The sequence below is a fragment of the Rhinopithecus roxellana genome, chromosome 5, assembly GCF_007565055.1.
Source record: "Rhinopithecus roxellana isolate Shanxi Qingling chromosome 5, ASM756505v1, whole genome shotgun sequence".
NCBI lineage: Eukaryota > Metazoa > Chordata > Mammalia > Primates > Cercopithecidae > Rhinopithecus > Rhinopithecus roxellana.
The window spans coordinates 54,450,549-54,468,784 of record NC_044553.1 but is presented as its reverse complement, the minus strand read 5'-3'; positions in this window follow the sequence as shown (position 1 = coordinate 54,468,784).

Sequence of the window (18,236 nt, the reverse complement as noted above, 5' to 3'; positions counted from 1 at the left end):
GTAAACTATCTCATTAATAATTTTTTAATATTGATTACACGTTGAAATGCTAATATTTTGAAAAACATGGCTAAAGAATATATTTTATTAAAAATAATTTCACTTGTTTGTTTCCACTTTTCAAAATGTACCTACTAGAATATTTAAATTTACATAGTGTATTAGTCCGTTCTCACATTGCTATAAGGAAATATCTGACACAGGGTAATCTATAAAGAAAAGAGGTTTAATCGACTCACATAATTGACTCGATTCCACATAACTGGGGAGGCCTCAGGAAACTTACAATGATGGCAGAAGGCAGCACTTCACAGGGCGGCAGGAGAGAGAATGAGTTTCAAGCAAATAAGGAAGCCCCTTATAAAACCATGAGATCTCATGAGAACTCACTCATTATCAGGAGAACAGCATGGGGGAAACTGCCCCCATAATTCAATTATCTCCACCTAGTCCTGCCCTTGACATGTGGGGATTATTGCAATTCAAAGTGAGATTTGGATGAGGACACAGAGCTAAGCCAAGTTACATAGGTAGCATGCATTATATTTTGATTGGATAGGGCTGCTTAGACAATACTGAACAAGTTGTTGCATAGTAAGTTTATATCCAACTTGCCATGTATTTTTGCCATTACATTGTACATTGAACCAGGACAAACAGAAAATCTTGTATTTAATAATTATTAATAAATTACACAAGGAAGCTGAGGATTTTTATTTGCACACAGAGAGACCTAGAGCAACGGGTACTCTTTCAGAGTCACAGCAAGAGTATATGGGCTTGCTAGCTTTCAGGAACATGGTCTCAAAGAAATGAAGCTACTGTGTTTACCAGCATCTGCTAGTTTGCACCTGTCCCCAGAACATGAAGAGGAAAAACAAAGACAGAAGCAGAAAGAATAAAATAATGGTTCACTTAAAGGGATCTAATAATGTGAGGAGAAATATCAAGATGGCCCTCCTGAAAACTGGCCTTCTTTATGATAAGATGCAAATAATTAAATTTCTGACACTAAAAGTATTTTAGAAATAAAGCAGATGAATATGATCTTTCAGAAAGCTATACAAAAAAATACAGAACTCTTTTGTACCCCAAATTTTTATTATTCAACAATTTCAAAATTTCTCTATAAAATAGAGATAATAGTGGCCAGGGTTTTCCATCAAAAACATAGTTCTCACCTGTAATCCTAGCACTTTGCAAGGCCAAAGTGGCAGATCATATGAGGTCAGCCATGGCCAACATGGTGAAACCCCCTGTCTACCAAAAATACAAAAATTACCCAGACAGGCTGTCAGGCACCTGTAATCCCAACTGTTTGGAAGGCTGAGTCAGGAGAATTGCTTGAACCCAGGAGGGGGAAGTTGCAATGAGCCAAAATCACACCACTGCACTCCAACCTGGGTGACAGTGCTAGACTCTGTCTCAAGAACAAGAACAACAACAACACACATAGTTCTAAGTTAAGTATCACTTTGTTATCCATGAAAACCAGTAAAAGTTTGAAATTTAGACCAGTTGGAAATTTAAGAAAAGTTATGCTTTGGTAGAAAACAATGTGACTTTGTATGATATAAACATTTATTCAAAACATTCAATGCCTTCAATGAAAAAAGTGCTGTGCCAAATACTTTGGAGAAGGCAAATATGAGCTATACAGAAGTACTTTCATCTGATAACAAGCGAATGTCTATTCTCAGGAAATATTCTCTCTAGATTTCATCCACACTCCTCTAACTTTCCTGTCTTCACAACTGTTTCTTGTTCTCATCTTTCCAGGTTCTCTTCTTGGAGTGTGTCACTTCTGAAACTCATGTTGAAATTTGATTCTCAATATGGCCGTATTGAGTAGCTGTTTGCATCATGGGGACATCTTACTGGAGTGAGTGAGTTATCGATCTTCCTGGAATGAATTAGTTCCCATGAGAGCGGGTTGTTATAAAGTGAGCCCAGACTTTCAGGTGTCCCTCTTTTCACACATCTGCTTCCCCTTCTACTTTCTGCCCTGAGTTGAAGCAGCACAAGGCTCTCACCAGATAGGCTGCCTGATCTTGGGCTTCTCAGTCTCTGGAATTGTAAGCCAAGTGAATTTCTTATCTTTATTAAGTCACCCAGTCTCAGGTATTCTGCTATAGCAACACAAAATGACTAAGACGCTCAAATTTCTAGACCTTCATAAAATACATAAGAAAATAACAGAAGTGTTAAAAAAAAAAAGATCCAGGAGGGACCCAAATAGAAATGTATATACTAGAAAAATTATAACAAATCTAATTAAGAAACACTTTTATTGTAATAGCTGAAATTATTATGGTAACCATCCTCTCCCTCCTGACCCTTTTCATACTGCACATTCTATTCAGTGATGGCTGAATAGAGTGTGAAGTATTCTTGCTTCAAAAAGAAAAAAAGACTCACCTGTCAGAAAGAGCTAAAAACATGGATTTAGTACAGCATCTGGCAGATATTTATTAATTATGGCAACTAAAACAGATGAGCAGTAAAGCTTCAAAATCTGTTTTTTCTATAGCCTAGAATGACAATGAATAATAGGTCAAATATTACCCTGGTGATTGATCTTTACTGAAGAAGATTAAAGCAGGCATCTTAAAATTTTCTTTGTTTGAATAGTTGTCTTCTCTTCAAAAGATTTCAGATTAGTTTACTTACTTCCTTATTTAGATGATAAGGTATCATTTTGAAAAGTTGACTGTGATATTTTCATTCATCTTTCTTAAAAAAGATAGAAACTAAGGAAAAATATTGTACCTTATAACAAATCCTCTAACCACAATCCCAATACTATCTACAGATCAAAAGGAGTATAGAAAAAAACATGCAATTACTTAGTATAATATGAGCAAGGGAAGTGTATACATGTTACACACACACACACACACACACACACACACTAAGATCTGTTTATATGACATATCTTACTCAGAAATCTTAATTTATCACAAGAATTTAGGCTTTAATTCTTCAGTGCCATTGCTGTTCCTGGACTTCTATTCCTGTGGCTCAGCTTCTGACTCAGACCACACTCACTCCTTGGAAAATCCAAATGTCATTGAAATTCACCATCATCTTTGTAATCTTTAATGACATGATTCCTTGTTTTTATAGGTTTAAACACATTTAGCATCAATGTGCAATGATCCTTCATTCTCTTCTACCTCCAAAATGCTGTAAAATATATGTGTAAACGTAGGAAAATATATCCACAGTGATATAATATATATGTACCAGTGATTTTCAGGAGTAGTTAAACAAAGGTTAGGATACTTAGTTCAGAAAATCTCAAAGCCTTACATTTGCTAGATTTTCGTAATGCAATCTCTGACAATAGTGACTATAGGATTTTTCTGAAAACTATCAATAGGAAAATTTTGTAGATTAGTAAAATCTCTGGGTTGAATGGTTCTCACTTACTCTATAAAATTTTCCACTTGATGTTTGCAAATGTACTCATAATTTTACTTCTAATAAATTTAATTCAGTACTTATTTTACATCTCCAATTTTCAGAGTATTGTGCTAGGTACTTTAATGAACAGGGAAAACAGAAGCCTTTCCTCTGAGGACTTGTCATCCAAACTGAAAGGCAGGATAGAAATATGTAGTGAGGTTTCCAAGACAAACGCAAGTGGCAATTTTATGGGATGGATTCCCACTCCCTCCTTTCCTCCACATGTTTCATCTTTATTTATATTAGTTAATTTACATGAGGGCTTTCAGTAGTTTTGTCTAAGAAGAAAGGGCAAAGAAGACAGAAAAGTTGTTTTGTGCATAAAGCTCATAGGGAAGATATAATAGGAAGAGAAATTGAAGATACAGCACAGATTTCTAAAAGAAACCATTTTTGAGCCTTTAAAGCAAGTGATATTAAAAATAGAAAACTGAGATAATTTTTCCAAACTAGATTATATGACACTTGCAACATAAAGTAATGGCATAGGCAAGGGAATGCAAACAATATAATTTGACATGGATATGGAGAAATAAGACCATTTTTAACTTCCTATTCTTTTCTAGAAATTACAAAAGTTTTGACTTACTAAGAGCTCAAATAATCCATCAGAGGAAACTCCAATGCTTAAAAGAACTGCAGGGAAAAGCACAACACCCATTAAGAAGCCTTCTCATAGCAGTAGTGTCTGTATTGAGGCATCACTTTCAAATGGCTAGTGCAGAAAAACCTGAAGAATCTTGGTTCTAAGCTCATCACTATGCTGCTTGGCATCCCCAAAATAACAAAGTTGCAGGAATGTGCACTGAAGTCCTATAGTGATATATGCAAGGTTGAACTAATGAGCTATTGAAGTCCACAGATGAAGTCCTGGGATACTCAGACTACAAAGTTCTGAAACAATGATAAACAACTTAGAATGGAATATAGTTAAGTACAGCTAAGTACAAAACTGTGTGGCAGGAACTTCATATATTGCAAAATTTCGGAGACAACCGAAGGCTGGAGGAGTCAGTACAAGTTTTTGAAAGTGTTAATAATAACATGGGACATTGAAGGATGGTAGCATTTGTTTATATAGTGAAACAGGAGATGTTTCAGATAAGTTAAATATAATTGTTTTAAATTGCAGCTGTGATGCAGTGGTAGCAACTTGACTAGATCTGTTAGCCCTTTACTTTTCAAAGAAAACCAATCCAGTAGAATATGTCTTGTCTTTCCTTTACTAATTGGTTTGGTTATTCAGCAAATCATTGAGCACTAACCACAACACTAAATAAGGAATCTGTAAATGTACAAACACATCTGTGCCGTCAAAGAGCTCACAGTCTAGTGGGAGAAGACAAACATAAGAAAAATTACAAGACAAAGGGCTAAATTCAGTGAGAGAGGTCTGTACACAATGCTATGGACCAATTTCCACTCTCAATTCCTGTGAAAGACAGAACAAGATAGACATGCTTTAATCATGTGATATTGACAACCCATGCCTTAAGGCAAATGGATTTGGAGAGAGAAGAAATTATGACAAAAAACTGGCAATAATTCATAGCCTGTTGCAATAATTCATAGCCTGTTGCATAAGCCTTGTATATTTTGTAACTCAAGAAAAGGAAGACATGGAAGATGGAGCAGATACAAGTAGAGAAACAAAGATGCCAATAGCACTGAAAATAAGAAAAACCCTGCCTCAGTTTTCCATAGACTCATATCCCACTTCTAGTTCGTCAGAGGACCAGCTGTAGATGTTTCTGCCCTTGAACCATGCATTTGCATTTGAATATGGCCCCACAGTAATTTCTCCATTGACTTAAGATTTATATCAAAACTCTTTTGGAGTTACCCAACTTTTGAGAATTTTTAACTGGCTCCATCACCCACATGTAGTGTCCAGACTTTCTAATTTCTCTTTAAATTCCTAATTCCATCCCATTTACCCCACCATTGTCATCTATTTTATTTTATTTTATTTTTTGTATTTCTTCTCAGTGGCCAATTTTCTTTCCCATTCTAATGTCTGGAAATTTAGCAAATTCTCTTATTGACTTAATTTCTATTGATCCTTGGGGTTTAAGCTTTCTACTAAGCAGCTTTCCAAGTCATTTCCCAAACAAAGATAGTTTCTTCTCTAAAAGTACTAGTATCAATGACTAACATAAAAATTGTTTGGTGTTCATGTGTGTTCATGTATGTGTTTGTGTGTTTGTACATTTGAACAAAAAGAAATCAGTAATAATGCATATCAAAGTATTGATGGTTATATCTAAGAAGTTGAGGACAAATTCTACTTTTTCAGACACAAATATTTTGTTTAAAATATGAATTCTTCATGTAATAAAAATATTTTCAGACAAATATTTTATTTAAAATATGAATTCTCCATGTAATAAAAATTATTTTCCAAAATTATTTGTGTAATTGTTATTCTTTATGCAGTATGTAATAAATTTAACTTTTTATTGTAATAAAAGATTATATAAATAGAAAGCATAAATACAGAAAAAGACAGAGCTTTCGGCCAAAAAAGGAAAGAAAATTTATACAATTATGACAGAGATAAAAAGATACTTTATGTAGCAGTGAAAAACAGCTTTTGAGAAACAAAAAAGAAAACTAATAGAATAAAACAGAGAGTTCAGAATCAGATACGTGCACATATGGAAACAGTCCATGATAAAGTTGTACCATGAATCAATAAAGAAACAGATTGTTTAATAGATGTCTTAGCCCATTTTTGCAGAATATCTGAGACCAGATCATTTACAATGAACAAGAATTTATTGGCTCACATTTCTCGAGGCTGTGAAGTCCAACATCAAGTGCAGGCATCTGGCAAGGGTCTTTGTGATATGTCATCCCATGGTAAAGGTAAAATGTCAAGAAAGAACGAGAGTGAGCCCAGGCATGGTGGCTCATGTCTGTAATCCCAGCACTTTAGGAGGCCGAGGCGGGCAGATCAACTCAGGTTGGGAATTGAAGACCAGCCTGGCCAACCTGGTGAAACCCTGTCTCTACTAAAAATACAAAAATTAGCTGGGTGTGGTGGTGCACGTCGGGCATCCCAGCTACTCTGGAGGCTGAGGCAGGAGAATCTCTTGAATGTGGGGAGGCACAGGTTGCAGTGAGCCGAGATTGTGCCACTGCACTCCAGCCTGGGCAACACAGTGAGACTCCAGAGAGAGAGAAAAAGAGAGAGAGAGAGAGAGAGAACATGAGAGAGAAAGAGAAAGAAAGAAAGAAAGAAAGAAAGAAAGAAAGAAAGAAAGAAAGAAAGAAAGAAAGAAAGAAAGAAAGAAAGAAAGAAAGAAAGAAAGAGAGAGATAGAGAGAGAGAAAGAAAGAAAGAGGAAAGAAAGAGAAAAAGAAAAAGAAGGAAAGAAAGAAAGAAAGAAAGAAAGAAAGAAAGAAAGAAAGAAAGAAAGAAAGAAAGAAAGAAAGAAAGAAAGAAAGAAAGAAAGAAAGAAAGAAAGGAAAAGAAAAGAGAGAAAGAGAGAAAGAGAGAAAGAAAGAGAGAGAGAAAGAGAGGCCTAGACTTTTATATGGCCACCAATTCCACCTACGAGGGTAGAAACCTCACGGCCTAATCTCTCAAAACTTCCACCTCTAAAAACTAGTACAATGGCAATTAAATATCAACAAGAGTTTTGGAGAGGACAAACTGAAACCAGAGCAGTAGATAATATTATGAAAATAATATTCTCTACCATATGGAGAAATATGTAACTGGAATTCTATATATTAACAAACAAAAATTATCTCTAAAGACAACAGTGAAAGATTAAACTTTAAAAATAATTTTAAATAAAATTTATTTGTGTCATAGACTTCTTTTTTTTTTTTTTTTATTATACTTTAAGTTCTAGGGTACATGTGCATAACGTGCAGGTTTGTTACATATGTATACTTATGCCATGTTGGTGTGCTGCACCCATCAACTCGTCAGCACCCATCAATTCATCATTTATATCATGTATAACTCCCCAATGCAATCCCTCCCTCCTCCCCCCTCCCCCCTCCCCATGATAGGCCCCAGTGCGTGATGTTCCCCTTCCCGAGTCCAAGTGATCTCATTGTTCAGTTCCCACCTATGAGTGAGAACATGCGGTGTTTGGTTTTCTGTTCTTGTGATAGTTTGCTAAGAATGATGGTTTCCAGCTGCATCCATGTCCCTACAAAGGACGCAAACTCATCCTTTTTTATGGCTGCATAGTATTCCATGGTGTATATGTGCCACATTTTCTTAATCCAGTCTGTCACAGATGGACATTTGGGTTGATTCCAAGTCTTTGCTATTGTGAATAGTGCCGCAATAAACATACGTGTGCATGTGTCTTTGTAGTAGAATAATTTCTAATCCTTTGGGTATATACCCAGTAGTGGGATGGCTGAGTCATATGGTACATCTAGTTCTAGATCCTTGAGGAATTGCCATACTGTTTTCCATAATGGTTGAACTAGTTTACAATCCCACCAACAGTGTAAAAGTGTTCCTATTTCTCCACATCCTCTCCAACACCTGTTGTTTCCTGACTTCTTAATGATTGCCATTCTAACTGGTGTGAGATGGTATCTCATTGTGGTTTTGATTTGCATTTCTCTGATGGCGAGTGATGATGAGCATTTTTTCATGTGTCTGTTGGCTGTATGAATATCTTCTTTTGAGAAATGTCTGTTCATATCCTTTCCCCACTTTTTGATGGGGTTGTTTGTTTTTTTCTCGTATATTTGTTTGAGTTCTTTGTAGATTCTGGATATTAGCCCTTTGTCACATGAGTAGGTTGCAAAAATTTTCTCCCATTCTGTAGGTTGCCTGTTCACTCTGATGGTAGTTTCTTTTGCTGTGCAAAAGCTCTTTAGTTTAATTAGATCCCATTTGTCAATTTTGGCTTTTGCTGCCGTTGCTTTTGGTGTTTTAGACATGAAGTCCTTGCCCATGCCTATGTCCTGAATGGTACTACCTAGATTTTCTTCTAGGGTTTTTATGGTATTAGGTCTAACATTTAAGTCTCTAATCCATCTTGAATTAATCTTCGTATAAGGGGTAAGGAAAGGATCCAGTTTCAGCTTTCTACTTATGGCTAGCCAATTTTCCCAGCACCATTTATTAAATAGGGAATCCTTTCCCCATTTCTTGTTTCTCTCAGGTTTGTCAAAGATCAGATGGCTGTAGATGTGCGGTATTATTTCTGAGGACTCTGTTCTGTTCCATTGGTCTATAGCTCTGTTTTGGTACCAGTACCATGCTGTTTTGGTTACTGTAGCCTTGTAGTATAGTTTGAAGTCAGGTAGCGTGACGCCTCCAGCTTTGTCCTTTTGACTTAGGATTGTCTTGGCAATGCAGGCTCTTTTTTGGTTCCATATGAACTTTAAAGCAGTTTTTTCCAATTCTGTGAAGAAAGTCATTGGTAGCTTGATGGGGATGGCATTGAATCTATAAATAACCTTGGGGAGTATGGCCATTTTCACGATATTGATTCTTCCTATCCATGAGCATGGTATGTTCTTCCATTTGTTTGTGTCCTCTTTGATTTCACTGAGCAGTGGTTTGTAGTTCTCCTTGAAGAGGTCCTTTACATCCCTTGTAAGCTGGATTCCTAGGTATTTTATTCTCTTTGAAGCAATTGTGAATGGAAGTTCATTCCTGATTTGGCTCTCTGCTTGTCTGTTGCTGGTGTATAAGAATGCTTGTGATTTTTGCACATTAATTTTGTATCCTGAGACTTTGCTGAAGTTGCTTATCAGCTTAAGGAGATTTTGGGCTGAGACGATGGGGTTTTCTAAATATACAATCATGTCATCTGCAAACAGGGACAATTTGACTTCTTCTTTTCCTAACTGGATACCCTTGATTTCTTTCTCTTGCCTGATTGCCCTAGCCAGAACTTCCAACACTATGTTGAATAGGAGTGGTGAGAGAGGGCATCCCTGTCTTGTGCCAGTTTTCAAAGGGAATTTTTCCAGTTTTTGCCCATTCAGTATGATATTAGCTGTGGGTTTGTCATAAATAGCTCTTATTATTTTGAGGTACGTTCCATCAATACCGAATTTATTGAGCGTTTTTAGCATGAAGGGCTGTTGAATTTTGTCAAAAGCCTTTTCTGCATCTATTGAGACAATCATGTGGTTCTTGTCTTTGGTTCTGTTTATATGCTGGATTACGTTTATTGATTTGCGAATGTTGAACCAGCCTTGCATCCCAGGGATGAAGCCCACTTGATCATGGTGGATAAGCTTTTTGATGTGCTGCTGAATCCGGTTTGCCAGTATGTTATTGAGGATTTTTGCATCAATGTTCATCAGGGATATTGGTCTAAAATTCTCTTTTTTTGTTGTGTCTCTGCCAGGCTTTGGTATCAGGATGATGTTGGCCTCATAAAATGAGTTAGGGAGGATTCCCTCTTTTTCTATTGATTGGAATAGTTTCAGAAGGAATGGTACCAGCTCCTCCTTGTACCTCTGGTAGAATTCAGCTGTAAATCCATCTGGTCCTGGACTTTTTTTGGTGGGTAGGCTATTAATTGTTGCCTCAATTTCAGAGCCTGCTATTGGTCTATTCAGGGATTCAACTTCTTCCTGGTTTAGCCTTGGGAGAGTGTAAGTGTCCAGGAAATTATCCATTTCTTCTAGATTTTCTAGTTGATTTGCGTAGAGACGTTTATAGTATTCTCTGATGGTAGTTTGTATTTCTGTGGGGTCAGTGGTGATATCCCCTTTATCATTTTTTATTGCATCTATTTGATTCCTCTCTCTTTTCTTCTTTATTAGCCTTGCTAGCGGTCTGTCAATTTTGTTGATCTTTTCAAAAAACCAACTCCTGGATTCATTGATTTTTTGGAGGATTTTTTGTGTCTCTATCTCCTTCAGTTCTGCTCTGATCTTAGTTATTTCTTGCCTTCTGCTAGCTTTTGAATGTGATTGCTCTTGCCTCTCTAGTTCTTTTAATTGTGATGTTAGAGTGTCAATTTTAGATCTTTCCTGCTTTCTCTTGTGGGCATTTAGTGCTATAAATTTCCCTCTACACACTGCTTTAAATGTGTCCCAGAGATTCTGGTATGTTGTATCTTTGTTCTCATTGGTTTCAAAGAACATCTGTATTTCCGCTTTCATTTCGTTATGTACCCAGTAGTCATTCAGGAGCAGGTTGTTCAGTTTCCATGTAGTTGAGCGGTTTTGATTGAGTTTCTTAGTCCTGAGTTCTAGTTTGATTGCACTGTGGTCTGAGAGACAGTTTGTTATAATTTCTGTTCTTTTACATTTGCTGAGGAGTGCTTTACTTCCAATTATGTGGTCAATTTTGGAATAAGTGCGATGTGGTGCTGAGAAGAATATATATTCTGTTGATTTGGGGTGGAGAGTTCTATAGATGTCTATTGGGTCTGCTTGGTGCAGAGATGAGTTCAATTCCTGGATATCCTTGTTAACTTTCTGTCTCGTTGATCTGTCTAATGTTGACAGCGGAGTGTTGAAGTCTCCCATTATTATTGTATGGGAGTCGAAGTCTCTTTGTAAGTCTCTAAGGACTTGCTTTATGAATCTGGGTGCTCCTGTATTGGGTGCATATATATTTAGGAGAGTTAGCTCTTCCTGTTGAATTGATCCCTTTACCATTATGTAATGGCCTACTTTGTCTCTTTTGATCTTTGATGGTTTAAAGTCTGTTTTATCAGAGACTAGGATTGCAACCCCTGCTTTTTTTTGTTCTCCATTTGCTTGGTAGATCTTCCTCCATCCCTTTATTTTGAGCCTATGTATGTCTCTGCATGTGAGATGGGTCTCCTGAATACAGCAGACTGATGGGTCTTGACTCTTTATCCAGTTTGCCAGTCTGTGTCTTTTAATTGGAGCATTTAGTCCATTAACATTTAAGGTTAATATTGTTATGTGTGAACTTGATCCTGCCATTATGATATTAACTGGTAATTTTGCTCGTTAGTTGATGCAGTTTCTTCCTAGCCTCGATGGTCTTTACATTTTGCCATGTTTTTGCGATGGCTGGTACCGGTTGTTCCTTTCCATGTTTAGGGCTTCCTTCAGGGTCTCTTGTAAGGCAGGCCTGGTGGTGACAAAATCTCTAAGCATTTGCTTATCTGTAAAGGATTTTATTTCTCCTTCACTTATGAAACTGAGTTTGGCTGGATATGAAATTCTGGGTTGAAAATTCTTTTCTTTAAGAACATTGAATATTGGCCCCCACTCTCTTCTGGCTTGTAGAGTTTCTGCCGAGAGATCTGCTGTTAGTCTGATCGGCTTCCCTTTGTGGGTAACCCGACCTTTCTCTCTGGCTGCCCTTAAGATTGTTTCCTTCATTTCAACTTTGGTGAATCTGGCAATTATGTGTCTTGGAGTTGCTCTTCTGGAGGAGTATCTTTGTGGCGTTCTCTGTATTTCCTGAATTTGAATGTTGGCCTGCCCTACTAGGTTGGGGAAGTTCTCCTGGATGATATCCTGAAGAGTGTTTTCCAACTTGGTTCCATTTTCCCCTTCACTTTCAGGCACCCCAATCAGACGTAGATTTGGTCTTTTTACGTAATCCCATACTTCTTGCAGGCTTTGCTCATTTCTTTTTCTTCTTTTTTCTTTTGGTTTCTCTTCTTGCTTCATTTCATTCATTTGATCTTCAATCGCTGATACTCTTTCTTCCAGTTGATCGAGTCGGTTACTGAAGCTTGTGCATTTGTCACGTATTTCTCGTGTCATGGTTTTCATCTCTGTCATTTCGTTTATGATCTTCTCTGCATTAATTAGTCTAGCTGTCAATTCTTCCACTCTTTTTTCAAGATTTTTAGTTTCTTTGCGCTGGGTACGTAATTCCTCCTTTAGCTCTGATAAGTTTGATGGACTGAAGCCTTCTTCTCTCCTCTCGTCCAAGTCATTCTCTGACCAGCTTTGATCCGTTGCTGGTGATGGGCTGCGCTCCTTTGCAGGGGGAGATGCGCTCTTATTTTTTGAATTTCCAGCTTTTCTGCCCTGCTTCTTCCCCATCTTTGTGGTTTTATCTGTCTCTGGTCTTTGATGGTGGTGACGAACTGATGGGGTTTTGGTATAGGTGTCCTTCCTGTTTGATAGTTTTCCTTCTGACAGTCAGAAGGACTGTCTGTTGGTCTGTTGGAGATTGCTTGAGGTCCACTCCAGACCCTGTTTGCCTGGGTATCAGCAGCAGAGGTTGCCGAAGATAGAATATTGCTGAACAGCGAGTGTACCTGTCTGATTCTTCCTTTGGAAGTGTCCTCTCAGGGGTGTACTCCACCCTGTGAGGTGTGGGGTGTCAGACTGCCCCTAGTGAGGGATTTCTCCCAGCTAGGCTACTCAGGGGTCAGGGACACACCTGAGCAGGCAGTCTGTCCGTTCTCAGATCTCAACCTCCGTTGGGAGATCTGCGGCTCTCCCCAAAGCTGTCAGACAGAGTCGTTCGCGTCTGCACCGGCTCCCGCTACTTCCCCTGTTGGTCTTCAGCTGTGCGCTGTCCCCAGAGGTGGAGACTACAGAGACAGGCAGGCTTCCTTGAGCTGCTGTGAGCTCCACCCAGTTCGAGCTTCCCAGCGGCTTTGTTTACCTACTTAAGCCTCAGCAATGGCGGGCGCCCCTCCCCCAGCCTCGCTGCTGCCTTGTGGATAGATCGCGGCGGACTGCTGTGTTAGCAGTGAGGGAGGCTTCGTGGGCGTGGGACCCTCCCGGCCTGGTGTGGGATATATTCTCCTGGAATGCCTGTATGCTTACAGCGCAGTATTGGGGTGGGAGTTACCCGATTTTCCAGGTGTTGTGTGTCTCAGTTCCCCTGGCTAGGAAAACGGATCCCCTTCCCCCTTGCGCTTCCAGGTGAGGCGATGCCTCGCCCTGCTTCAACTCTCGCTGGTCAGGCTGCAGCAGCTGACCAGCACCGATTGTCCGGCACTCCCTAGTGAGATGACCCCAGTACCTCAGTTGAAAATGCAGAAATCACCGGTCTTCTGTGTCGCTCACGCTGGGAGTTGGAGACTGGAGCTGTTCCTATTCGGCCATCTTGCTCACAAATCCCATAGACTTCTTAAACAAAACTTCAAGAGTGTAATGTATAAGGGAAAATCAATTAACTGAATATACATATTATAAAGGAGTTCTGTTTAATAAAAACATGACAGACAAATTAATAGGTTGTCTTTGTGTGTGTTCTTGCCACGAAGCAGAATTTGTGTACCTGTAGTTTATTCTGTGAAGTGATTTAAAGGATTGAGTTCCTGGGAAGGGAAAAACGGGAAAGGAGGAAACATTCATACAAGCACATATTATCAGTCAGGTCACTATCATGGCCTTCATCCTGTTGGGACCTTTTGAGGACCTGTGTAGAGTGCATTTAAAATTATTTACCCAAGAAAGATGTGATGATTAACTTCATGCTTCAATTTGACAGGATTACAAGGGGCCCAGATATTTTGTCAGACATTTTTCTAGATGTTTCTCTTCCGGTGTTTTTTTCTTTATGAGATTAACTTTAAATCTATAGATTAAATAAAGCAGTTTGCCCTCTGTGTGTGGTCTCCACCCAATTACTTGAAGACCTTTGTAGAACAAAAAGGCTGAGAGAATTCCCCCGAGTTAGAGGGAATTCTTACTATCTGATAGCCTTCAAACTGAGATACCAGCTTTTTCTTCAAACCTGAACTAAAAACATTGGCTGTTTCTGGGTCTCTAGATTGCTGACCTTTGGACTAGAACTGCACCATTGGCTCTCCTGGTTCCTAGGCCTTTGCACTTGGTTTCGAACTATACTTTTGGTTCTCTTTGGTGTCCAGCTTACCAAATCACCCTGCAGATTATGGGACTTGTCAGTCTCTATAATTGTGTGACCCAATTCCTTATAATGATATATATACCTAATAAAATATATAATGATATATGTTTATAGATATATGCATCCTATACACATTCCATATCCTATGGGTTCAGATTATCTGGAGAACACTGGTTAATACAGATTTTTATGCCAAGAATGGTTCTATAGGAACATGATTTTAGGAATGAGTCTACTGAATTGGTTCTGGAATTTCTGGAATTGGCTTTCTAATCTGATTAGGTTTACATATTATTTCCATCACATGATATGTGATTTGGCAAAAGAGATACATAAAATATTGCCATTAGACACTCATAATCAACTATTATAAGCAAGTGTCTGAGCCACTCTGTATATGATACTTTCAAACATTTTTCTCAAACTAACTAGTATAGTGAGATCAGCTATTAGCTACTAAGGTCACTGGATAATGTGGTAGAAGAAAAAGGTGAGCTCAGATATTTGAATTTCTCCTGTAGCAACAGAGCTGAGTTTAGTTAAAACCAAACTCAGAATCTTAGCCCGCAACTGGCTGAAGTACAACACAAGTAATCTCCCAGACTCACAAGGTGTCTGCTGTTCAAGTAAGGGCAGTGATTGGCAAAAAGTGGGATTCTGAAAGTTGAATGAGGTTCTGTGGGAAGACCCTGATGAAGCTGAAGGCATTGAGCCCCTAAATTGAGGAGTCTTTTTTGTCAATGGAAGCAGTCTCCCACCTTGAATGGAAAAGGCCTCTTCACCCCAGTGGAAGCAGCCTCTCTACCTCCAGTAGAAGCAGTCCTTTCACCCCTATCTAAGGAGATTAACCCTGCATTGCCTGAGGAAACTGTGACTTCTCCTAATGCAGTTGCCATGAAAGACAATGCTGAATCTCCTCAGGACCCACCGCCATCACCCTTCTAGCTGATATACATCTAACACCTAGACATTTAAGTAGACTCAAGTCCCACAGGCCCCTAAAGCTGAGATACAAAGTATGACTCAGAAGGAAGTACACTATTGCTCCGAAAGAACAGAGTTTTGTAATTTAAAGAAACAAGAATCTAGGGAATATTAGTGGAAATGAATACTAAGAATGTAGAATAATGGTGGAAGGAACATAAAGTTGAATCAAGCCAAATTTATTTACATAGGCTGACCAAGCAAAGATTTTGCATTTAATGTTACAGCTCAAGGAGTTAGAAAGGGTGTTAACATTTTATTTCTTTGTTTGACTAATACAGGAAGCACAAGGTGGCCACCAGTGAGAGACTTAGAAGTGCCAGACCCTCCTTGGTTAAATGTAAAGGAAGAGATTAAAAGGCTTAGGGAGAATGAAATGTTAAGAGTGGATTTGTCATCTAAAACATCTACTCATGCACTCTAGTAGGGTCAGGAAGACACATCTTTCACCACATCAGTGAGAAATAAATTTGTGAGAGGATCCCCAGCAACCTTGAAGGGCTTTGTGATTACTCTTTTTTGTAGGCCAGATCTTCCAGTGGGAACTGTAGTTTGTAATGAATTGGGAAACTAAATGCCATGGAAATAATTAGATCCTGGGGTGGGTCAGTGGGATTAACTTGATCCTTAGGTCAAGTAGCAGTACTCAGTTTCCAAAGGTGAAGCTATGGACTGAATGTTTGGGTCCCCCACAAACATTCATATGTTGATCGTCCATCCCACAATTTGAGGGTATTCGGAGGTGGAGTCTTTGGGAAATAATTAGGTTTCGATGACATCAGAAGGATAAAGTCCCTATGATGACATCAGTATTCTCGTAAGAAGAGAAAGAGACCTAAGAGCTGTCTCTCTCTCAGGTACATGCACAGAGGAAAGGCCATGTGAGCATCCAACAAGAAAGGAAAGGAAAAGCAAGGAAAATGACCATCACCGAGAGCCAAATATGCCAGCACTTGATCTTGGACTTCCCAGTCTCCACAACTGTGGTAAATAAATGTCTGATGTTCAAGCCATCTAGTCTATAGTATTTTGTTATACCAGCCCCAACTGATCAAGACATACAAAGTGGGTGTGGTTACTATATTAGAGGTCAGTAGAGCCAAAGTATCAATCAGAATACTTACTCATGCAGACCTATGGCATTGGCTAGTTGCTCATGGTGTTCCTCGACCTGAAATAGATAAGAATCCTGCTAAACTCTTCACTTGATCTGTAAAAGTGGAAAAGTTCTAAGTCAAGTGAACAAAAGTCTCATCTGAATCATAAAACAGTCATGGCCTCTCAATTAATTCCCAGACTTGAGCCAGTTTGTAGACCCAGTACTCTTTGAATGAAGGGGTGGTCAGGTCCCTTGAGGAAAGACCCTGGACACTGCCAAAAAATTATACTGTTAATATTTCCCTTGACCATCCTCAAAGGTATCTCTGACCTTTTACCAAGGTAACTGTGCACTAGGGAAAAGAAAATAATCAGAATTTTCATTGATTCTGAATTGACACTTATTTCAGGAAACCTAAACATCACTGTGGTCCATAAGTCAGAGTAGCAGCTTATAGAGGTCAGAGTCAATGGAGTTTTAGCCCAGTGGGCCCCATGGGTTTCTAGAACGCATCCTGTGGTTATTTACTCAGTTTGGACTATGTAATTGGAATATATGTACAAAACTGTTGGCAGGATTCCCACATTGGTTCCCTAACCTGTTGAGTAAGGGCATTCTGGTGGGAAAGAACAAATGGAAGCTGCTAGAACTGTATCTACCTTGGCAAATAGGAATAAAAAAGTAGTGCATTCCTGGAGGGATTGTAGAGATTAATGCCATCATCCAGGGCTTGAAAGGTACAGAGATGATAATTCCCACCACATTTCCATTTAACTCATCAATTTGGTCTGTGCAGAAGACAGATTGATCTTGGAGAATGACAGTGGATTTTCATAAGCTTAACCAGGTGGTGACTCTAATTGTAACTGCTGTACCAGATGTGCTTTCACTGCTTGAATAAATTAACACATCCCGTTACCTGGTATGCAGCTATTGATCAGGCAAGTGCTTTTTTCTTCATATCTGTTAAGAAAGATCACCAAAAGCAGTTTGCTTTCAGCTGGCAAGGCCAGAAACACATGTTCACTGTCCAAACTCAGTGATATATCAACTATCCAGTCTTATGTCACAATTTAGTTTACAGTGATCTTAATAACCTCTCCTTCCATAACACATTACACTTGTCCATTATATTTATGACATTACCCTGATTTGACCTAGTGAGTAAGAAGCAGCAAATGCTCTAGACTTATTGGCAAGACACTTGTGTGTGTTGGAAGGTGAGAAATAAATCCAGCAAAAATTTAGAGGCCTTCTACCTCAGTGAAACTTCTAGAAGTCCAGTGACACGGGCATGTTGAGACATATCTTTTAAGGTGAGGGATAAACTATTGCATCTTGTCCTTCCTACAACCAAAATAATAAAAATACATAATGGGCTTCTTTGGATTTTGGAGAAAATATATTATTAATATGGGTGTGTTACTCCAGCCTATTTGCCAAGTGACTCAAAAGTGCTAGTTGTTGAGGCCCAAAATAAAGTGAAGGCTCTTTAACATGCCCAGGCTGCTGTGCAAACTGCTTTGCCACTTGAGTCATAATATCCAGAAGATACAATGGTATTTGAATTATTAGTGGCAGATAGAAATGCTATTTGGAGTCTTTGGCGGGTCTCTGCAGGTGAATCACAGCTCAGGCTCAGGGGATCTTTGGAGCAAAGTCCTGGCATCCTTTGTGGATAACTACTCTCTCTTTGAAAAACAGCTCTTGGCCTGCTACTGGGCCTTGGTACAGCCCAAATGCTTAACTATGAGCCATGAATTAACATATAACCTGAGCTGCCCATTACAGCCACCACCAAAAAGTGGACAGCTGCAGCATCCCTAAAGGTTAGTGGTGAAGGGAAATCTGGGACATCCATAAAGCTGAGTAGTGAAGGGAAATCTTCCCAGTGAGCAGAATGCTGATCATTGCACCT